Below are 21,386 nucleotides of genomic sequence, written 5' to 3'. Positions count from 1 at the left end.
AATCTGTACTTCTAGGGGTTTATTAATATTAAATTTAACTAACATGGATGAAACAGGCAGGATGGGCGATGCTGTTGTATCAGGAAGGAAATGTGAAATATATGGTTTGTGCTCTTTCTACCTTCCCAGAAACCAGTTGGCATCATAATCCAAGCACTATTTTTTACGATACCGGGATCAATACTGAAAATGGGAGAAGTAATAAGCAGCTTTAATTCTTCCCATAAAGTCAGAACACCATCTACCAAATAATAAATAGGTTCAACCATTGCTCTGTTTTCTGGAATGCTACTTATCCACAAGGACCTATTTAATTATTTCTTTGGTTTTATGGGTCTGTCTACAGTCATTTACTTTTCCTTCACAGTCGGTTACCCAAGGTAATTCTAAGTCTAATGAGACTGGGATGTTTTGCTACAGACGAGGGGGACAGCATAGAGGCCCTGCTGAGAGCATTTTCCTCTTGCTAACAGTGAAAACCTCTACTGCTGAGGCTCCTGAATCCCTTTGTGAAATACCCTTAGTGCCCCAAAAATCTTCACCTGGTACCTCCACCCACCCACTCTCTCCATGGCCAGAAGCCCCATTTCACCCCAGGCTGGGCCTCTTATCTTTGCCTCATCTGCTTCTCTCCAGCCCTGTCTGTTCCTGAGCTGGATTAATATTAGACATTACCTCAGCTTTGCCTGGACTGTGGGTGGGACCCATTGTGACGAGCATCCCTGCTCAGATACTGTGGGCCTGTGCCCTGCTGGTGAGGACACTGTGATGCCTGTGCTGGGGTTGACCTCAGCTGTGGTTTGCCCTCCCTGTGGAGCAGCCTGCATCTTGCTGCTCCCCAGCAATAGTGGTGGCAAGGAATGGGGCTTAGTCGTGGGGACCTTTGTCAATTCAGTGTCTTCCGAAGTTAAATCCAACAGGTTGCATGGCCACCAACACCCTAGAAGATCTTCTCGTACCCCCAGAGCACCTGGGTTCCCAGTGCATAGTTCAGCCATATCATGAGGGATCTGAGCTAGAACACTTCCCAAATCCTACTTCTCATTTAATTTTAAGATGAAAACCCTGCTGAATTCTGTTCCAATGGCCTATTATTCCTGTGGTTTATCATTACAAAATTATTTGTTTTAACCACCAAATGCCTCAAAAAAGGCATCTCTATCATGTTAGCACCCACTAATATCCATGATAAATACCTGTTGTTTCAATGGGAACGTAAACTAAAGTTTTGTGTCCTTTCAAAGACTTCATCTGTACTAGCAGTCATGTAATCTGTTAGTTTAAGTGATTAACCAGATGGTAGTGGTAGCGCAGAAGGGGCTGAAACAGACTTTTCTGAATGATCTGCCCTGGATCTGAAGAAGAACCTTTATTTGGACAGGATAAGTGCAAGAGTGAATGTGTATGTGTACCCTTTAACCAGACTGTCTATGTGCAACAATTTCTGTAGCATGACAAACAAAACAATTTGCTCAGTATAAAAGCTAAGGATGGAGTCATAGAACCATAAAATCATAGAATCATAGAATGGTTTGGGTTGAAGGGATCTTAAAGATCATCTAGTTCCACGCCCCCTTCCCTGGGCAGGGACACCTTCCACTAGACCAGGTCATCCTGGAACAGACCTGTTTTTAAAAAGTAGAATAGAACAGGCAAAGCTAATGGAAGGAGCAGGCAGACTTTAAGACAGGTGTCATATTACATTTATTTGTTGAAAGGAGAAAACAAACTTGTAAATTTTGCTTTGATTATATTTTTGTGTTTCAGCCCTTTCTGTTTAAATATTTTGACATCACTTCCAGCTCAGCATCATTTATGTTTGCTGTTAGCTTAAATATCCTCCTTTGAGGCAATAAACTGAAAAGTTCTAAAGTGAATGAATGATCCTAGCCAGGCTGTATGGGAGAATGATTAATCATAACTAATAATTATATTTGGAGAGAAGTAGCTCTCCTCAGACTAGGGGCTGGAAATGTTGCATGGTACTAATGTTGTTCAATTGTTGCTTTGTTTCTTAATTACCTCTGAAAAAAATAGGCAAATCTTTCTTGTTGTCAGGAAGCTCTCTCATCATAAGCATATTGCACATAGGGGCCCACTTCACACAAAGCATGAGAATACAAAATTAGCATTTTAAACTCCATTCTTTAACCATTTTATTATGCTCTTTTCCTATTAAAATATTGCAGCTCCTGTTTGGAAATGTAGTAGTAACATGTCAGAAGAAAATATGTAAAAGCTTCCATCATCTGGTTTATGAGGGCTAACTAAAGCTTTAAATGTTATTTAAACATATTTTTACGACTTCCTTTGATTTTTATTGTTATACTTTAGAACATTACCAATAATGCTGTCAGCCATTTTTATATGAGTAAATGACATAGATTTGTTTTTTTATCTTTCCTTTATTTTGTTCCTGATTCTTTTCTGTGACTTTCAGCAATCAGCCTAAAATTTTCAGTCCAAATATTCAAAGGGGTCATGTTAAAAGAAGGCTGTGTTAGATTATTGGGGTTTTTTGTTGAAAGAAATAGAAACTCTGACTGAAACCTATATCATTGACTGAAAGCATCTTGAAAAATCAAATCACTGGAGTCCATTCCTTTCTTCTTTGACTTTTGAAAAGGAAAGAATAAACAAAACAGATGCACAAGAATTTCAGTCTGACAAGGCAAAAAGGATGTTTGAACAAGAATGTCTCAGCCTTGCCCTAATCCAATTAAAAAATTTCAGTTTCCTGTTTCTGTTGTTTCAGTTTCCTATTTCTGTTGTTCCTTAAATATCCTTCCCAACCCATTTCATCCATCCCTATGGCGATGAGGATGGCTAGCTAGAAGAATTAGATTGTTTAAATTTGTATTATTGTATGTCAGCATCATTTTTCCTTTGTCAGAAGCTATTTTCTGTAATTAAAAGAATGACTCAGAAGAGGAGAAAAATTTAAAGATGACCATAATTTTAAATGTTTTGTTATTAACCAGTTATAATTGCTCAGTTTGGGTACCTGAGTACAAGAGAAACATCAACAAACTGGAGAGAATCCAGTGGAGGGCCATTAAGGTGTTTATGGGCCTGGATATATATAGGTATATAACATAGGAAGAGGGGCTGTGAAGCTGAATTTGTTTAGACTAAGGGGGTCTTCCCCTACTGAAATGGGGTTGGAGAAGATGGAGCTAGACTCTTCCTTGAGGTGCACAAAAAAGTCTTCGCAGTGAAGCATGGGAACAGGTTGCACAGAGAGACTGCAGAAACTCAACCGGGCAAATCCTTGAGCCACCTGCTCCAAACTTGGAAGTTAGCTGTGTGCCAGGGAGCAGCATGAGCAGGCTGCTCTGCAAAAGTTCCTGTCTGCTCATGCAGGGATGAGGCTGAGAAAGCCCAGGCTGAGCTGGGGTTGAATCTGGCAAGGAATATGAAGGACAAAAAGAAAGAATTATGCAAGTACAGTTCCACAGAACCCAAATGAGAAGAGGAGAGCAGATCTGGTGATGGTAACCAGGTTCATCGAGTGATCACCAGAGAAGTCCGTAGTGACAAAACATGTTTGAGGTCAAGCCAGAAAATCAAGCCAACAAGGCTAGGATCAACAAGATACAAGGCTGTGCACAACATACATACGTTACAGCTCAAGGAAGGATGAAAAACAAGGGCCTGAGGTAAAATGCAGCTTGTGACCCCATGGACATGGAATGCATGGTTTGAAAAGCCATATGAGGCATCTCACTGCACTTTTTCACAACTTAGTTGTCTTCACAGAAGTGTGAACCAGGATTTCACAGCTGTGCTATATCATAGCTGACTTTGACACAGGCAGCTGATCGTTGAGCAAAGAGGTTACAGGCAATGACAGTGGTCAGGGCAATTAGAGGCTTCTGGTGCACATATGTACATTCTTGGAGGAGGTGATTGGACTAGATGATGTCAAAGGTCCTTTCCAAACTGAATTATGTTATGATTCCAGAACTGATAAGTCAAATCCTGTTTCTTCTTCTTCAAATAGGTTATTTATTTTTGTTAAAGTACATTCACAGTCTGTCCTTGTTGATGACAGTTTAATTGCTGGAAAATCAGAAGATGAAAAACAATGCACCATTTCTGAGTGGTAAATTCTCCTCAGTTCTGGGAAGTGGAATCTGGGGTCTAGCAGATATGCCTCGTAGACAATATACATGAAAGGCCTGAGGCCATGTAATCCATTTGCTACTATCTTCAATGCAAGATCAATTAGAACTAAAACATTTCTGACAGTGGCTTGATTGACCACTTAAAAACCTCTAGTGACAAAGACACCTGAGCTTACACTGGCAGTACTTCATCGTCTTTATTATTAGGAAGTGTTTCCTTACTGTCTACCCTAAATGTGTCTTGCTGCATCTGAAGCCCATTATTCCTACCCACTGTAGAAATGGAAAACAAATTATTTCCTTTCTCGTCTCAACAGTGATTTATGTATTTAAAGAATACAAGTATGTCCATTTTTTTTTAATGGTTGTTTTTAATCTAAGCAACCCTATGTCCTTCAGACTTTTTGCACATGTGGCATGTTTCTAGATATTCTCATTATTTTCCTCTCATCTCTTTGTCTGGTCTGCATCTGTTTTTGAAACTCACTGTTCAAACCAGAACATCACACTATGGCTGAATACTTTTCCTGACTGAACAAACTGGAAGGCTTAATTCACGTATTTTGGAAGTTATACTTCTGTTTACTTGAAAAAGAAGTGCTAGAAATTGACAGTGAAGTAGCAGAAGCTTTTAAACAATACATTCATACTAATGGAATTGCAGAAAATCAGTCACTCAGCATGAAACAGTGTTCATGTGGTGAAAATACCTAAAATAGGTATGTATTCTATTTCTTGCTTTCTCACACACATATATGTGCACATGCCACTCATTTCTGTTGTATTTGGAGTTAGAATTCATCACATTCTCTTTAAGTACAGTTATAATATGGATATCCACAGCAAGTATTGCATTACCATCAAAGAAAACACAAGAATTATTCATCTGATTTATTTGAAGATACCTTCTCCAACATGAGACATACCACAATCTAGAATTCCTATTTTTTCACCACCAATTACAAAATGAGTCTAAATTGCTAGATTATATATAGACAGTGAAGGAATTTACACATGGCCAGATGTTTCCCATCTCCTATGCTTCTGATTATTTCCAGTACACAGGAGCTAACAATAATACTTGTCCATAAAGGTCACGGTAATCAATAAGCTTCTTTTCCCTAAAGGCAGTATTTATTTGACTTACATACCGTTTTGTAGTCATGCTGCAATGCTGTTACTAGGTGCTGTTTATTTCGGATAGGTTATGTAAGCTAGTATTATTGCTGCTGTCCCAGGCCTCTTTCTCACATCTACATTTCAAAAGATTTTTATGTATATTGATTATTAGTATCCTATTGGCACTGTAATGTATTTGGTGTATCCAAAAAGACATAGGTCAAATTCTCTTTACATCCATATATTGCACACCATTCAGTCCTAGGACTTCTCCATAAAATGTAAATAAGCAGTCATAACAAGATGAAAGAGTGTTCTGCTTTAATTCCTTTTCCCCTGGTGTTACAAATGTCTGAACAATTAGCGTAACATGGCTTTGAGCTTAAATTAGTTATTTCATGCTTCTTTATTGGACAAAAAGGTATGTTTTGAAATGATAGACATCTTTTCTGTTCACATTTCTATCTCTATCATTGCAATTCCAAAATGAGGAGGCTTTTAATCGATAGTGTGCATCCTCTCACCCTCAGCACAGCTGTTGCTGGTTTGCCAGCTTGCTGCCTTTCTCGCTAGTTTTGTCAATACCTTTCCTACCAAGTCTGTTAACAACCAACTGACTCTAAACAGCACAAAGTCAGAGGGGTTAATATTCTCTCTTGCATTCAGTAACAACATGTACCTTACCATCTAGTACAACTGAAAGGCATAGAAACTGAACTATAAAGCATGGGCTGTCAATAAAATACTGTCAGCTTGTACTTAATAGTTCGTAAGAGCCCAAGTTTATAAAAAATCACTCTGCATGGAGGGTTTTTTTTCAGACATAATATCATTTCTATCTTTTTAATTTAGTCCTCTTCAGTAACTACTGTATTTCATCATTTAACTCAGAAATTGGATGCCTTAGGGCTTGACTTTATCATGCACTAATAAAATGAAGAGAAACAGACCTTTAAAAATAATTGCCAAAATAGAGTCTGTCAGCAAGCATTAGACTCAGCTGTGGCACTGGCTTGAAAAGGTTATTTTGCTTTAGAATACATTAAACATTTATTAGCTTCACCTCAGGTAAACATGCAGTTGTTTACATATCTGCAAATTTGTATAGACACACTTGTAAATGAATTTAGAAAGGAGCACCACATTCATAAATGTATACCTTCCTTATCTATGGTTTGAAAAATAAATAATCAAAATGCTCCATTAACAATTGGCCAGGGGTAGAAAGCTAGGGTATTTGGGGAGGAGGACCCATTTCCTTAATCTGTTTTTGATTTTTCTAATAAAATGTGCTACTACTCATTTGATTTGTTCTGTCTTCTTTCTGCCTCAAACTCTTCCTCTCCACAAGCGGTGTGGCCTGTCTTAGGGGAACAGTATATGAGAATAAAATGAATTCTGGCTTTCTTCATACTTACCAGTAAGAGAAGATGACCTAAACCCATAAGAAATGTCTCTGCTGTGATCGAAAGAGATTTGTGAAGCTGAAGGTCTCAACAAACTCTGTTTTTAAAATCTCGCTGAGGCTAAGTAACGTTCATAGGGTTTTCTTTCTCACCTGGGATGGGTTTTTAGTGGCATGAGGACGTGTTACTGCAACATGCAACACAGTTATTATGAAAGCTTATTCCCCAGGACTCATCACTTAATTTGGTGTCAGCTTCAGAGTCCCTCAGGTTCCTTATGCAGTCCAGTCTGGGGAAACCAGCGCCTGGCTCCTGGCCAGGGTCCCCGGGTTAACCAGTGGATGGAGAGCCTGAGAGCACAACAAATGCACAAAAAAGTGAATGAGGAAGAAATGAATGCTCAAACGCAGTATAAGAAATCTGGGTTCCAGCCTGAGTTCTTGGGACTATTTCAATCTTTTGCATAATGCAAATGAATAAATAGTCACAGGATTTGAGACAGCATCAGTATTTAAAGTTGTTTCTGGGCCTTGAAATGAATTCCTCCATGCTATTTTCCAGTGCTTGACTCAGTTTATATCTGCTCTATCACTTCTCCCTGTAACATTATTTACTTAGTGTTTCCTCAGCACTTTTATTTCTAGCTATCTTTAATAATAGATATCTTTCAGAAACTATGTTTTATTATTCTTGCCTGTCTGCCGCTTGTAAAATGTAAGTTTTTTATGTCCTATGGCAGTAATTCAGGTTCTTCTGTTTTGTTCCTTGCAACAGTGCATAAGCTTTCTGAGCTTTTTACTGCCCTCACCAAGTTTTCCAAGTAGATTAGGTTTCATTCTATCAATGATTGTTTTCCTAGCACCTTTTTCCTATAAATCTTACCATTTTCCTCCTCTTACAATCCTTTTCTTTCCTGTGTCTTTGATTGCCTGATTTTCCTTTTGCTGTACACTGAAATCAGGCATGGACACGACTTGATTCTTTAACAACTTCCTTCAGTAATTTAGCAATTGGAAGTTTGTCCTATCTGTGCATTTTCCCAGCTACTTACATAGATTTCATCAGTTGAGAGAATTAATCCTTAAATAAATTCTCCCAGTGCTAAGACGTCCCCAGCTTTTCGCATGATTGAACCACCTTTTCATTTGCATTATCCTGTCTTTACTTCTCTAGAAAAAAACCTCCTTGGGCTGCACTTCTGTAAGCCTCTTGTGCAGATCTGTGTAACTCTCCACGCACCCTTCCCGTGGGATGCTGGCAGTCCTTCACTCCAGCGTAAAGGACAGACAGGACACCTGCTCTAGTTGCCTTTCTCTTCAGCCCCTTCATCTACAACACATACCCTCAGTCATGGCAAGCAACAAGTAATTTTAGAAACAATACAGTGACAGGCTGATCAATTATTTCTGAGTATGAAATTTCACTCACATGGATATGCTTCTGCCAAGTGTCAGTGTTCTTCCTGATCTTCTCCTATCCAGATTTCTTTCCTTCTACAGGTCTCCAATGCTAAATCCTTTTTATTCTTGTACATTATTGAGTGATTTTTTTTTAACCTTTTTTTCTTTACCTTTTCCATATATTAGTATAACTGTCATTTAGGATTGACAGGCTGACTGTCAGCTGTGGTGAAATGCAAGAGGTTTTGAAACGTACACATTCCCAGCTTTCAAGACAGAGCTGCCTCCCTGCAAAGTCCAGGTTCTTGTTCTTACTGGCAGTCATTTCATTTAAGCACTTTAATATATTTAAGGAATGTACAAATTAATATGAATAATAAATTAAAATATTAATAATATTTTGCATCCATATCTGCATTTGTATCTTCTATTCTTTAAATAAAAAAATATCTGAAAGGTAGCTAAAGCTTACAGAAATTTCTTGAAACCAAAAAGAAAGCTATTTTTTAATACATTTCTCTGTTTTAACATCAAGGCACATAGTGAAAATGTCTCAGCTGTGACCCAGAGGTCACAGCTTTACCTTTTCTTTTATCACATTATAAATGTACCTGATCTGATACAGTGAAAAATCCTTTCGTATTCAGCTGCTCATCATGTCTATGGACTAAAACTTATGCAGCATGTAAACACTGTGAAAAAGTGTTCTTCTGTTCTTTAAATTGTAATCTGTATTAAACCCATTGGTGCCCGCACCAAAAGGGTATAAATAAACAATGCAACTTTGTAGAAAATACTACTGCCATAACGTTATAATAAGCAGAGTCTCTTCTGCTAAAGCAATTTAAAATGGTGGCATTGTTCTAATTGCAGGGCACTTAAACCATTAAAAAGACTTACGAAGTGTGCTCAGCCTCCTCTGATCTCTGTAGAGAGGGTCTGCCACTGGGGTGTCTTTCTGTTTGCATTTGTTAACACACAGGTACACCATATTCACTGAAACCATATTAAGACCTCTCATTCCTCAGCAGGTATAAGTTGAAGTTGGTATCACTTTGTTCGTGTCAGTTGTATCCCTTTTAAAACTGTGGTGAATATGACCTATTATAGGATTTTGAGTCAAACGCTGCAGGATTTTAGTTTGTTGAAGTGATTTACCCTGGGCACACATAATTTGAGCAAATTAATGTTTTTGAAAGTATACTTTGAGAAAAACCTATTAATATAAGCATTCGCACTGTGCCTATCGGTGTGGTGTGTCTGCTCCTTGTATAACACGCAGGACATCAATGAAAAAAGGAAAGAACTGATCGAAGAAGCTTCCTTCAGTGTGTGCACGCTGTCTGTCTTTATGCCACCTCGTTTGCTCCCACTGTCCCAAGTCAACAGAAAAACATTTACTGTGTGTGATTTTTCTGTGAAAGGGGAGAAAATATGAAATAGGGTGCATGCCAGTTCTGCACTGTATACTATTATACCCCTTTGACACGCCTCAGGCAAACTAAATGGAAATTGCACTTTTGTAGCTCAGGGCAGATACAATTTCAGAAGATAGGAGGCACCTTTTGACAGCACAAGGCTTGAAATATGCATGAGCATTCTTTGGAGTGTCTTCAGCCTTCTGGAATTAACATAGTAAGTATTTTAGTAGGTACATCAGATTAAAAGAGTAAGAAAAGATTTTCAGCCCTTGGCACAGTCTCTCACAGCAGTAAGCCTTTTGCACATAGTGTGCAAGTAGGCACAAAAGGAGACAATAATGCTCTAACCAGTGGGTTCTGCGGTTCCAAAATATTAAAAAACACCCTATTTTTGCAAAATCTCATCCCAAGCATTTCAAAGCCTCAGTTCTCGGTCTTCTCCTTCCTCAGTGTTGCCATAGCCATCACTCTGTGACACACTAAAAACTGAACTGGGGATTCCCAGACGTGTGATCATGAATGAATACAACTTGCTCTTAACTGTCTGCTGTAACAACTCTAAATACTATGTAGATCGGGCACAGAAAACAATGCCTGACATACATTGCCCAGTGGGTAACAAGAAAACATAACAGAAAAAAAAATAATTCATAGCCTGTGTCATCATCTCTGCAGAACGGTGTTGACTGGTGCATTTATGCCAATAACATGACAAACATTTCACATTTCATAGCTAAGAAGCAGGTTTGTGACGTGGCTGTCACGTATGAAAAAGTACTGTATCTGCTGCCTGCCTTTTTGGCAGCAAATCTCATAGTGACAGTGCAAATGATTTGACAGAGGGATTGGCATAAAAATAGCATCATGATCTCTCTGGGATGGTTTTGGAAAACACTGTCTGAGATAATTCCAAAAAATCTTTCGGCTTACAAATTGCATCTTTAATCTTTTGGTATAAATGTAAATATGTCTCAGATAGTGTTAGTTCCATTTAAGAGGATATTCTGTATAAAACCAGGTTAGAGAAAATGGAAGAAGCTTTTTCGGTGTTTGGCAGTAAGAACAAAGTAACTTGAACTACCGTTACGCGCTGCTTGCATACAGAAATGCATGACACATTAAAAAAGATATCTCTGGGTTTTCTTAACAGCTAGAAATTACTGTATGTTACTTGGAGGATTTAGTGGCAGAATGAATTAATTTGCTTTAATAGACAGTCAATAGATTTGTATTATACTTTGTACTTCTACAAATACTGAAGTGAACTACAGGGAAAATTAAGAGTTTAATTTTGCCTGGCTTACATTTCTGAAAGCAAGTATTTTAGCCTTTGTCCATAATGACTGTACAAAAGGAGATACAAGAAGGTAATTAAGGCCCACCTTTAACAACAAAATATGCCCCTTTAGCAACAACCTGTCCTCCTTCAAGAATTCAGTTGTTCTTCAGTAGAATTCCTCACTGTATAGCTTACGTTTTAAGAATCCAGAGCAGTGACTTCTTATAAATTTGCTGTAGCCACAAAGCAGTGGCTGTTGTTGATGGAGGACTGCGCACTTCCAAAATGGTCGCTTGCATGAAAGTAGGTGGCTTGAGATTTCCTTGACAACTAGAGAAAACATTCATTAAGAACATGTTATTTGTTGATAACACAGATTTGTGCATGTGAATGTTGATGATAACCATTTTCTATTAGCCTGGAAAATGGTATGAAGCTAACTTCATTGACATGTTAATAGGATATGTCTCACCTAACTTTATTTATATGAAAATTACATGTTTAGCCTAAGGTGGTTGTCTAGATGGCTCTTTAGTCAGTGGAGGTATTTTCAGAGTGTGGGTCATTATAGCCAGAAATAGATTTCTAATACAGAATGGAATTAATTTCTCTCTGGATGTGCTTATTTCTCTCCACAGGTTAGAGAACAGTGACACTCCCAGACTAGACACATAGTTAAGTGAAATAAATCCTACCACTAAATGAACAAAACTCACATTTGGTTAAACTAAGGGAGAGGATGAAATTTTAACTTAATTAACTGACCTTCGAAAATTACTTTGAATATATATTGTCCTGAGATATTTTTTCACTACAACCCCTTATTTAATTTTTTTCATGAATATGTATTTAATGGCCACTGAAAATGAAATTCTGCCCCGTGTTAAACAGAAAGTAGTATCCGCAACTGCTGTAAATTGAAACTGCTTAATGATGGAGAAGAGATGCAGAACTTCTGCACTAGCACATGCTGAGCAGCGTGTTCCCACTTAGAGTCAGGTGATGAAATCCATCCCATTAACTTCAAAGCAGGTAACATTTTAGCCATGGAGACCATTCCATTATCCCCACTTCCCACCACAGAAGAAAAAATCCCATCAAACTATACCCTAAATTATGTGAAATTGTACTCAGTTCTTTCCCAGTAAGAAGCAGAAGCTGAAAGAGCAGCAATGCTTTGAAACATGAGAACAGAGACAAAATCTTGGCTAATGACACACTGCTTTGTTTCAGGTCTCTTGATCCCTTCTCTCCCTTGAATCCAGAAGGAGACACAGAAGGAAGACTGAAGATCCCGTTTTCTCTGCCTGATTCCTGACCCTGCTCTCTACCAGACTTTGCGTAGCAGTTCAACCTTGGGCCTGAAGTGATTGGTGCTAGTTGATAATAGGCATTAAGAGATTGTTAACCAGTCAGAAATTGCATTACTGTTGTAGCCTTCCAACACCTCTCCACGCAAACCAGGTAGCCTTCAGAAAAATTAATGGATGGCCACATAGTCATATAGCTGTGTGATACTGACAGAATAGATGGAATAGATATGGTCTTTTATATCCACATCTGTTGCAATTTCCCTTAAACTGAAACACTTTAAAATGCATTTATAATACACACTTCCTCCTGTATGGGTTCTTTTATTCAGAATAACAACATGGAGTAGGAATGGCTGACCACACTTGTCATATACCATAGAACATTAGGAGTTGTTACCTCATTCAGATAATAAGGGATTGTTTGTTTTTTTTTTTATCCCATTACAAATGTTATATTCAGTCATGCAGTAGCCTTTTCCTCTAACTGGAAATAAATTGACCTTGTCAGGTGGAGGAAAGGATAAAACAAAGAGACAGCAAGAAGTCATTTACCCCCTGTTAGAACCTCAAATCCAAAGGAAGAGCACTCAGTGGCCCCGGCTCCTTGCTCTAATTCTTGCTCTCCCACAGAGAAACACTGTGAGTAATTTTTTATGTTGTCCTCCAATTCTGTATTTTGATTTTATGATGAAAATTAAATAGCAGCATTTAGACAACTCTTTCTACAAAAATTTACTAAACCTAGATTTGGCACCCAGGGTTCACTGATTGCACTAGCGGTCATGAAGCCGAGCCGCTTGGAAGCACTGATCCATCCGCATGTGTAGAATCTGCTCTGCAGGATCACTCTAATTTTATCTAGTTTTTCTTGTGTGTGTGTGTGTGTGTGTGTGGTTTTGGTGTTTGTTTTTTTTTTTTTTTTAAATCTCAGTAGACTATATTTTACAGACTGTTCTACCTCTGCCTCATGTGTCAAAATCCAGACACTGTGTACTAATTGCTGTGATTATGACATTAAAAATCAAATTTCTGACTCCTCAGCTGCAGTGGGGTCAGCTCAGCAATCTCTAGTGGATGAAGGATACATAAAAGGTTTGAATATAGTGTCATATTTATTCCATAAGTGTCACAGTCTTTCCTCATAATTAAATCTGCTGGGTATTCCTTTGTAAAAAATATGCTTTACTTACAATTAATTTTTATATATTTTTGGAACAAAAGGTAACATTGGTTGATTACCTTTGACTGGCAGAGGAGGAGCTTTAAAAGTAACATTGTGGTGCTAATACCACCCCTTCCCTCCCCTTCCTGATCTTTTAAATGGAATTTCTTGATCCTCATTACAACGCTGCCCCACAGGGATGTTGATGTTTGCACATAATAACGAGTTGCAAGCCGTGCTGTAGATAAATCTTGAAACAGAAAGAAAACAGGCTATAAATGAAAAGGAGAAAACTCTACTAGAAATTCAAGATGCTGCTGGTTTAAACCAATGTATTTAAACAGTCTTAGGCTGAATAAGTGAAAATCTTTGGAAGGAAAATGTAGAGGCACAAATGTATACATGGATACCCCATAAATGAGAATTTTACTGAAGAGGGTCCTTTCATATTTATTTCTTTATGTTTGAAATGATGCCAAAAATGAATGAACAGAGGAAAGAACTTCACGAGAAATCAGAGCTAAGAGCAGCATTGCTGGAGCTGATCCAGACCCTGGCCTGCAACTTTCTTCTTTTGACCCACTTTCTTTTGTACAATAACTATGCAATAATTTTGTTCCTACTTCAGCTTTCAATTTAAGACTGGGAACTGTTTGTAAAACCAGACTGAAGTCAGTGAAATAATGAGAGAAACATTTGAAAGCCTTCAACATCAGAACATAACAGATAATGGGGGGGAGCTCAGGCTGGTTTCTTGCAGGGCTCTCATCATGGACTTCAATAGGCACTGGAGCTGACCTAACTTGACTGAAGATGAGAGTGTTTTCTTAAACATTTTCAGAAAAACATTAAGTATATATCTACTGAAGAGAGATGCTCTGCTTAGTGATTACATTGTGTCCCGCTGCATGTTGGAATTTTGTGGCAACATGCTTACTCTTTGATTTCAAAGTCAGTGGAGTTATTTTGAGGGTTCCTCCTGGGTAGCAGAGCAGCATTTGACCCCTTGCCGTCATTCTTCTGGCTGTCAGCTCTCCCAGCAGCACGCCACACGGGTTGCAAATGGAGTCTGGCTAATAACTGTCCTAGCGAGTTAATCAGTGGATGGCAGTGTGGAAATGTGTTTTCCTCTGTCTTGTTTCATATTCCAGTGGGGAAAAAAAAGAAAAAAGAAAAAAGGCATGTGCTGTTTGTATTACTGAAATGACAGGCATGGAATGGAATTGTGTGAGTAACTACGATTCTGTTCTTTTCTTCTGTTTATTAGAATTGAAATATATATGTCTCTCTCTATATACACACACATATTACATACTGAGGAGTGTCAGAAAGGACTTAGAGAAAGGTCAGTGTAATTCAATTCCAGTAGGTTAAGTTTAAGAAAAAAACAGAAGTGAACAAACATATACATACACACGCACTGCTGAATGTCATGCTCTTCTGTATAGGGCTATGTGGTTGCACTGTATAATCTGACCTCCATATTTCTCCTTCCCCCAGCAAATCCACCCTTGATAGGGCACACACAGAGAAATATAAGAAAGATGAGCAGCTTAATCTTTTATTCTGTTTACACAAATCCACATGATTTGTGTTAGCTGTGTTAACCCCTTTCCAACAGATTATACAAAAAGACGAAGAAAAAATCAGGAAAGCTGGCGAGGAGATGGGGGAGGTTCTGTGAGTGTGTCGCTGGCACTATATGGCTATCCATGCTGACACGTGTGCGCTGCGCTCCACATCACTGCGTTAAGGCCCAGCACATGACCACTTATCCAAACCTCTTTTGGAAAAGAGGCAATTTTTAGAAAATGGCCCCTGGTAGCTAAGGAGCTAGCTAGGTTTACTAAAGTGATTTTGCCAAGTGAAAGCAATCCCTTGTTCTCAATATCTTGGTTTATCTGGTAAAGCTAGTTCAGTAAAGGAATTCTATCTATCGGTTGTAGAATAGCATATTGTATGATGTACACCAGCTGGACCAAAATACTGTAGCATGGATTTTATGTCTATCAGAGAAATAGCAAAGTGAAGAAGGGGGATATAGGATTAGGGGGAATAGGATTATTGAGGTAAAAGGAAAATTGCACTTTTCTAGAATAAAGTGTAACTTAAATTGTGATTGTGTTTGCACATAGCATCTATTATAGTACAAAGATAACATAATGCTCAGAAACATGCCCACTTCTTGCTTACCTTCATTATTAATTTCCCATTGCTGGCTTGCTTCTTTGTAAGCCTTTTTTGTTTGTTTGTTTGTTTCTTCAAATCAGTTTAGAAGTAGTTAGTGTGCTATAGTCCTGACAGTGGTGACATCAGAGAGACCTAGCCAACCATAATTTTTTAGGGTTTATGCTATAGTTATCCAACACTTGCTGCATCTTTTTTTCTACCAGTTCACTACTCTTAAGCAGAACAAATAAATTTTTCTCAGTGATGCTGTTTTTCCTTGGAAGAAGATAATTTGATACAAGTGGAGCTTTTATAAAAAGTGATTCCTTTAATGTATCTGTCCGATGATATGTTTTAATCTGATATATCATTCCTGTTTACAGCATTCATATTAATGTTTTAGGAAGTACTTCTTTTGGTTTGAGAGACTGAGATTCCCAGCTCAGCACAATTCAGTACTTCATTTCTAATTCGTGTCTCCGCCTGCCCAGCCCCCTGGCTTGTTTCCAGCAAAATGGAAGAATTCTCTGAAAACCCATACCAGCTGGGTAGGAAAGCCACTGAGACACAAAAGCTAATTGCAAAATGACCCGACCAGGTCAATAGAGTAAAAGTTGTGTGAAATGCATTGTCAAAAATTATAAACAAGTTCATTCTAGGGCAAGAAAGTAGGAAGCACACTGCTTGTCAGGGCCCATCACTGTCCCCAAGGAGGTGCTTGATGCCCTGGGCTGGGGCTGCTGCTCGATGGCCCCCTGGTTTTCCCTGTTCCTGGCTGGGGACAGACAAGGCAGGACCCAACAGACAGAGCCCATCCCACTGCCAAATGGCCACTGGCTGCCAGGTCCTGCCCTGCCCTCCCCGCCCTGGGAGCTCCAAGTGAGAATGCAACTGTGCATTATAAACTCCAGTAGATTCTGTTTGGGTGTTTTTTTTTTTTTTTTTTTTTTTTTTGTGTCTCAAGGCAGGGCGGGGTGGGGGAGGGGGGGGGGGGGGGGGGGAGGCAGAAAATGCGATGAGATTCAACAAGAATAATCCAGTCCAAGAATAAGCATAGGGGAAGTAACAACATTTTATAGTCTAAGAAAGAGAAGGCTCAGGAGGAACATGATCACAGTCTATAAACACCACAAAGGTAACAATAAAAAAGAATAAAGGGAATTACACTGACTCAGAAGATGGCATCACAAGAAGTGATGGCCTGAAGCTGGGAAAGAAAAAGCTTGTGTTAAACATTAAGAAAAAGTCTTTAACAGCTAGAACAGTTGGACAGTGTGGGAAATCACTGGGGGTGGCAGTCAAGTTACCAACACCATGGGGTATATTTGAGAACAAAAGATTACTTTTAATGTTTCCAATAAAGAAGTGCAGCAGAAGGTGGGGTGGCAGATCAGAAAACAAATTCACTTTCTTATAACTGAATTTGTGAGATTATGATTTTGAATATACACAGCTCTGTGTACTTAGAAGAACTAGACATGGACATTGATTTTGAAAAAGAAATATCCTCTTTTTATTTGCTATTGATTGAAGTCAACTTTCATTTAGGTCAAAGAATCTGATTTTATTTTTTTTTTATACTTTTAGGGGAAAATATATTAAGATTTCTGGCTCTAAAGTTTTGGAGATGAGTAGCCAATTTCTTTAATAAGAAACAGACTATATGATTAAATAGGAACAAATGACAGATGTTCTAGTAAGTGTCTGCATTCTGTTTCTGCTGATGTAAGACATTAAAATATGGATCCTAATCATCTAGAGTAAACGAGAGGATTGCAAATTACGGGAACAAACTGATTTTTTAATAAAGAAAAGTTGATGATCGTTTGCGATTCTGGAGATACATGAAATAAAATTCCTGTTGGTGAATCTGGAAAGGCATAAAGTGAAATTTTGTATGCTTGTCAGAAACAGCAGCTGAGGACTTGATGGATTAGAAAAAGAAGACTTGAAATATCTTCTACAGAGCAGCTCAAGGTTTCTGCAATGTGGTAGTGTTACAATGCCAATATTACCAAAATTACGCCTCTGTGTCTTAGCTTCTTTCCATGCAGGGAGTTCTAGGGGTACACAGTATTATTTTCTTCTGGTGACAATGCACTTACCTCATTCTGACAGTCCCCAGGAAATATGATGTTTTTTAGCTCTTTCTTTCCACTCTTTTTCCAGCAGCCAGTAGAAATCCTGGAAATCATTCAAAACCATTTCTGTGGCCTATGAGATCTCGGGTTACATTACTGGTAAAGCTTTAGAGCCAAAATCCAATCTTGGATTTCATTGTACTTCATTTGAGGTAATTTAGGATTTTCTTTTTGGAGTCCCAGCTGCGGAGATGCTTCAGCATGCAAACTAATTAAAAAAAAATAATACAAATGTATGTCCCCAGTTTGTTAAGAGTTTGTTAAGAGTTTATTAACAGGCAAACTCTTGTCTCTAAGTGCTTCTACAGTCCATATGTGGACTTCACACAGAATACATGTTTTCTGTCAAAGACCTGTTTTGATCTTGGCAAGAGACTGGTATTATGAGGAACTGAATTTGTGCTCTAAGGATGACTCTGTGTGGAAGATAATGGTTCTGAAGTGTTAGGATGTGTTTTGAGTTGGCCTGATATATTTTACTATGATATTTTAATTGACTGATCTAGATAGTAAAAAAAAAAAAAAAAGCAAGCACAGTGATAACTTCTTTCTTTTTATTTCACAGCTCCATTCAGAGAAAATGTATTACAGGACTTTTAAATTGAAGATATTATTATGAGCACTGTATTATGATTCTTGGGATGGCTGAAGGGCTTTTTTTTAGAATCAATGATCTCAGGGAGCTTTTCAAGCAGTAATTAGGTATCACAAATCCATGGAGATATAGGTAAATAGGATTTATTCACCCACCACAGGAATACAACCGAAGTCACACTGGCATACAGCAGCTAAGAAGAGACAGTAGAGTGACATGCAATTTTGCTCTGAATTAATATCAAGTAGCAGTCACCAGGGGGACTAGACAGTATGAAAACTGAAACCAGACTACTATGAAATGAATAATGGCATCTGTGTTTGAAACATTTAGGTAGACAGACTGTAAGCACCAGTAGATTCCAGCTAACTGCAAATCAGTAAAACCCCTTTCCTAGTCTGGTTGAAATACATTGCACTTTCCTCTCCCAGTTCCCTTTTTATCTCATGTGCTTGATTTTTAATTTTGGGAATAAATAATGTACATTGAATACAAGCAGTATTTCTCCATTATTCAGCCTTTCTGGAATTCTGTCATTTAATGGTGACTGATTAACTTGTGACATTTTAAAGGATCACCGTACAATCTGGTAAGCATGCAATACCAAACAATAAAACTAGCAGAAGGGCTCAGAGCAGAGGCTGCTTAAAAACTACTCCTGAGACCAATAAACATGATTAGTGCCCTACAAGGGAATTTTAAATGAATGAAAGATGATCGTTGCAAGATTTGGTGCACCAGTGAATGACGACTGGAAGGATTTTATATGAAGAGAAGTTTGGCAATGAATGGATGAAAATGTTAAACATGAGTAGGCAGGGATATTGATAAATCATGTGGAAAGGACAGGAAACATGAAAGACAGTTGGAAGGGAAATCAGTATGCTATCTATCAGTGTGCCTGTGGGTGAGAAGTCTGTAGAAAATACATTAGCAGCAGAATTTAATCCTTTTACTTTTTCCTATGTTATAAACATAGAAAATTCCAAGCCAGATTCAGACACTGGCAGGTTGGTGTCAGTAGAAGCCAGCCCGTGGGTCCCAGAAGGGGAAGAGGTGCTACAAAGAAGTACTGCCTGTACTGTCAGGAAACAACTGGCCCAGAGGTTCTGAGGATATTTGATAGCACTAGGGAGGCCACCCTAGCAGAGGATCAGAGGTGCCCATGTTCAGCATTGCTGTCAAGCAGCCTCTGCTTCTCAGGACTAGAACTGAAAGCTCATATCTGGCCAGAATTGTTGCAAGAAGGGCACTGGAACTTGCTTATCCCAAAGTGTAAATCCTGTATTTGTAGTTTGTGTGGTCAGTAGGTTGTGGCAATATCTTCACTGGGGAAAAATGCCCCATCTTGTTTTTATAGACATACAGACCACATTTCAGTCAACAGTTTGGTCCCCCTCTCTGACTATGTCTCAAGACCTGCCTTATTCTTACAGACTCTGGAGAGGAGGTTCTGGGCATACTAGAAGGATTTGAAACAACTATACTAATACTTGCACAAATTTCAGTGTAAATATATTTTGCATGATTATTTCCAAGAATATAACTTTACTCAAAGTAAGAAACTAAAACACTGGTACAGATAATAAAGGAGATTTAAAGGAAGTCAAAGTCCAATTTTGTTCAATATATTCATTAATGACCTGGATGAGGGGACAGAGTGTATCCTCAGCAAGTTTGCTGATGATACCAAACTGGGAGGAGTGGCTGACTCTCCAGAGGGCCGCGCTGCCATCCAGCGTGACCTGGACAGGCTGGACAGCGGGGCAGAGAGGAACCCAATGAGGTTCAACAAAAGCAAGTGCAAGGTCCTGCACCTGGGGAGGAAGAATGCTAAGCACCAGTATAGGTTAGGGGTGGACCTGCTGGCAAGAAGTTCTGAGGAGAAGGATCTGGGGGTCCTGGTAGACAGTAAATTATCCATGAGCCAGCAATGTGCCCTTGTTGCCAAAAAGTCCAATGGAATCCTGGGCTGCATAGGGAAGAATGTGTCCAGTAGGTCAAGGGAGGTCATTCTCCCCCTCTACTCGGCACTGGTGAGGCCACAACTGGAATACTGTGTCCAGTTTTGGGCTCCCCAGTTCAAGAGGGACAGGGAACCGCTCAAACGAGTCCAGCAAAATGCAACTAAGATGATTGAGGGACTGGAGCATCTCCCTTATGAGGAAAGGCTGAGAGAGCTGGGACTCTTTAGCCTGGAGAAGAGAAGGCTGAGGGGAGACCTTATTATGGCATACAAGTATCTGAAGGGTGGGTTGAAGGAGGATGGAGCCAGACTCTTTTCAGTGGTTCCCAGTGACAGGATGAGGGGCAATGGGCACAAGTTGGAACATAGGAAGTTCCATTCAAATACACGGAAGAACTTCTTTACAGTTAGGGTGACAGAGCACTGGCACAGGCTGCCCAGGGAGGTTGTGGAGTCCCCTTCTCTGGAGATTTTCAAGACCCACCTGGATGCAGTCCTGAGTAATGTGCTCTAGGCAGTCCTGCTTTAGCAGGGGAGTTGGACTAGGTGATCTCTAGAGGTCCCTTCCAACTCTGAAGATTCTGTGATTCTGTGAAAGTTGCTAGATATTACTTCCAGTTAAGTAAAAGACAAATATTTTTGCTATCTTTACTCCATTTCCTTTATCATCCTTGTACTGAAAGGGATTTATTTGAGAAACAGTTGCTTGTATTGAGTTCATTTATCTGGAGGATATTGGTGTAAAACAGCCTTCTCAAATGTGCAGTAGTAACCTAAGGAGTTAAAAAATGAAAGAATTGACCCAGGGTAACCACTGTGAAGCCAGCAGATCTAAGCCTACTATTAACTCACAAAGCTAATAAAAACTTTATTTAAAGTTAGGATAGGCTAACATACAGAAGACAATAGTGGTCTTCCCTTTGACTAATAATAGCCATGATGCATTTTTTTCTTATCAAACACTGCAGAAGACTGTGCTACTTTTAATGGATTATTATAGTTGAAAGTTTGGTGGTGAAGAAAAAATGAAATCTTGTATGGTTCCCTAAACTTAGAGTTATTACAACATGAAAGTATATTATAACTTTGTCCTCAGTTCTACAATGAAATATGCAAGCTGCAATAGTCTCACTGCAAGATTAACAACTTCAGTTACGGATTTTTTTTCTTTAATGAAATCTTTTTCCAACAAATTCAATCACTAACCTGGCTTAGCTCAAATATTTGCCATGTAGCATGTTATACTTACTGTAAATTTACTTTTTCTTGTGTTTGAGGGAGCTGCAAA

The sequence above is a fragment of the Charadrius vociferus genome, unplaced genomic scaffold (genome assembly GCF_000708025.1).
Source record: "Charadrius vociferus isolate BGI_N301 unplaced genomic scaffold, ASM70802v2 scaffold43, whole genome shotgun sequence".
NCBI classification, from domain to species: Eukaryota; Metazoa; Chordata; class Aves; order Charadriiformes; family Charadriidae; genus Charadrius; species Charadrius vociferus.
This window is presented reverse-complemented; position numbering follows the sequence as displayed.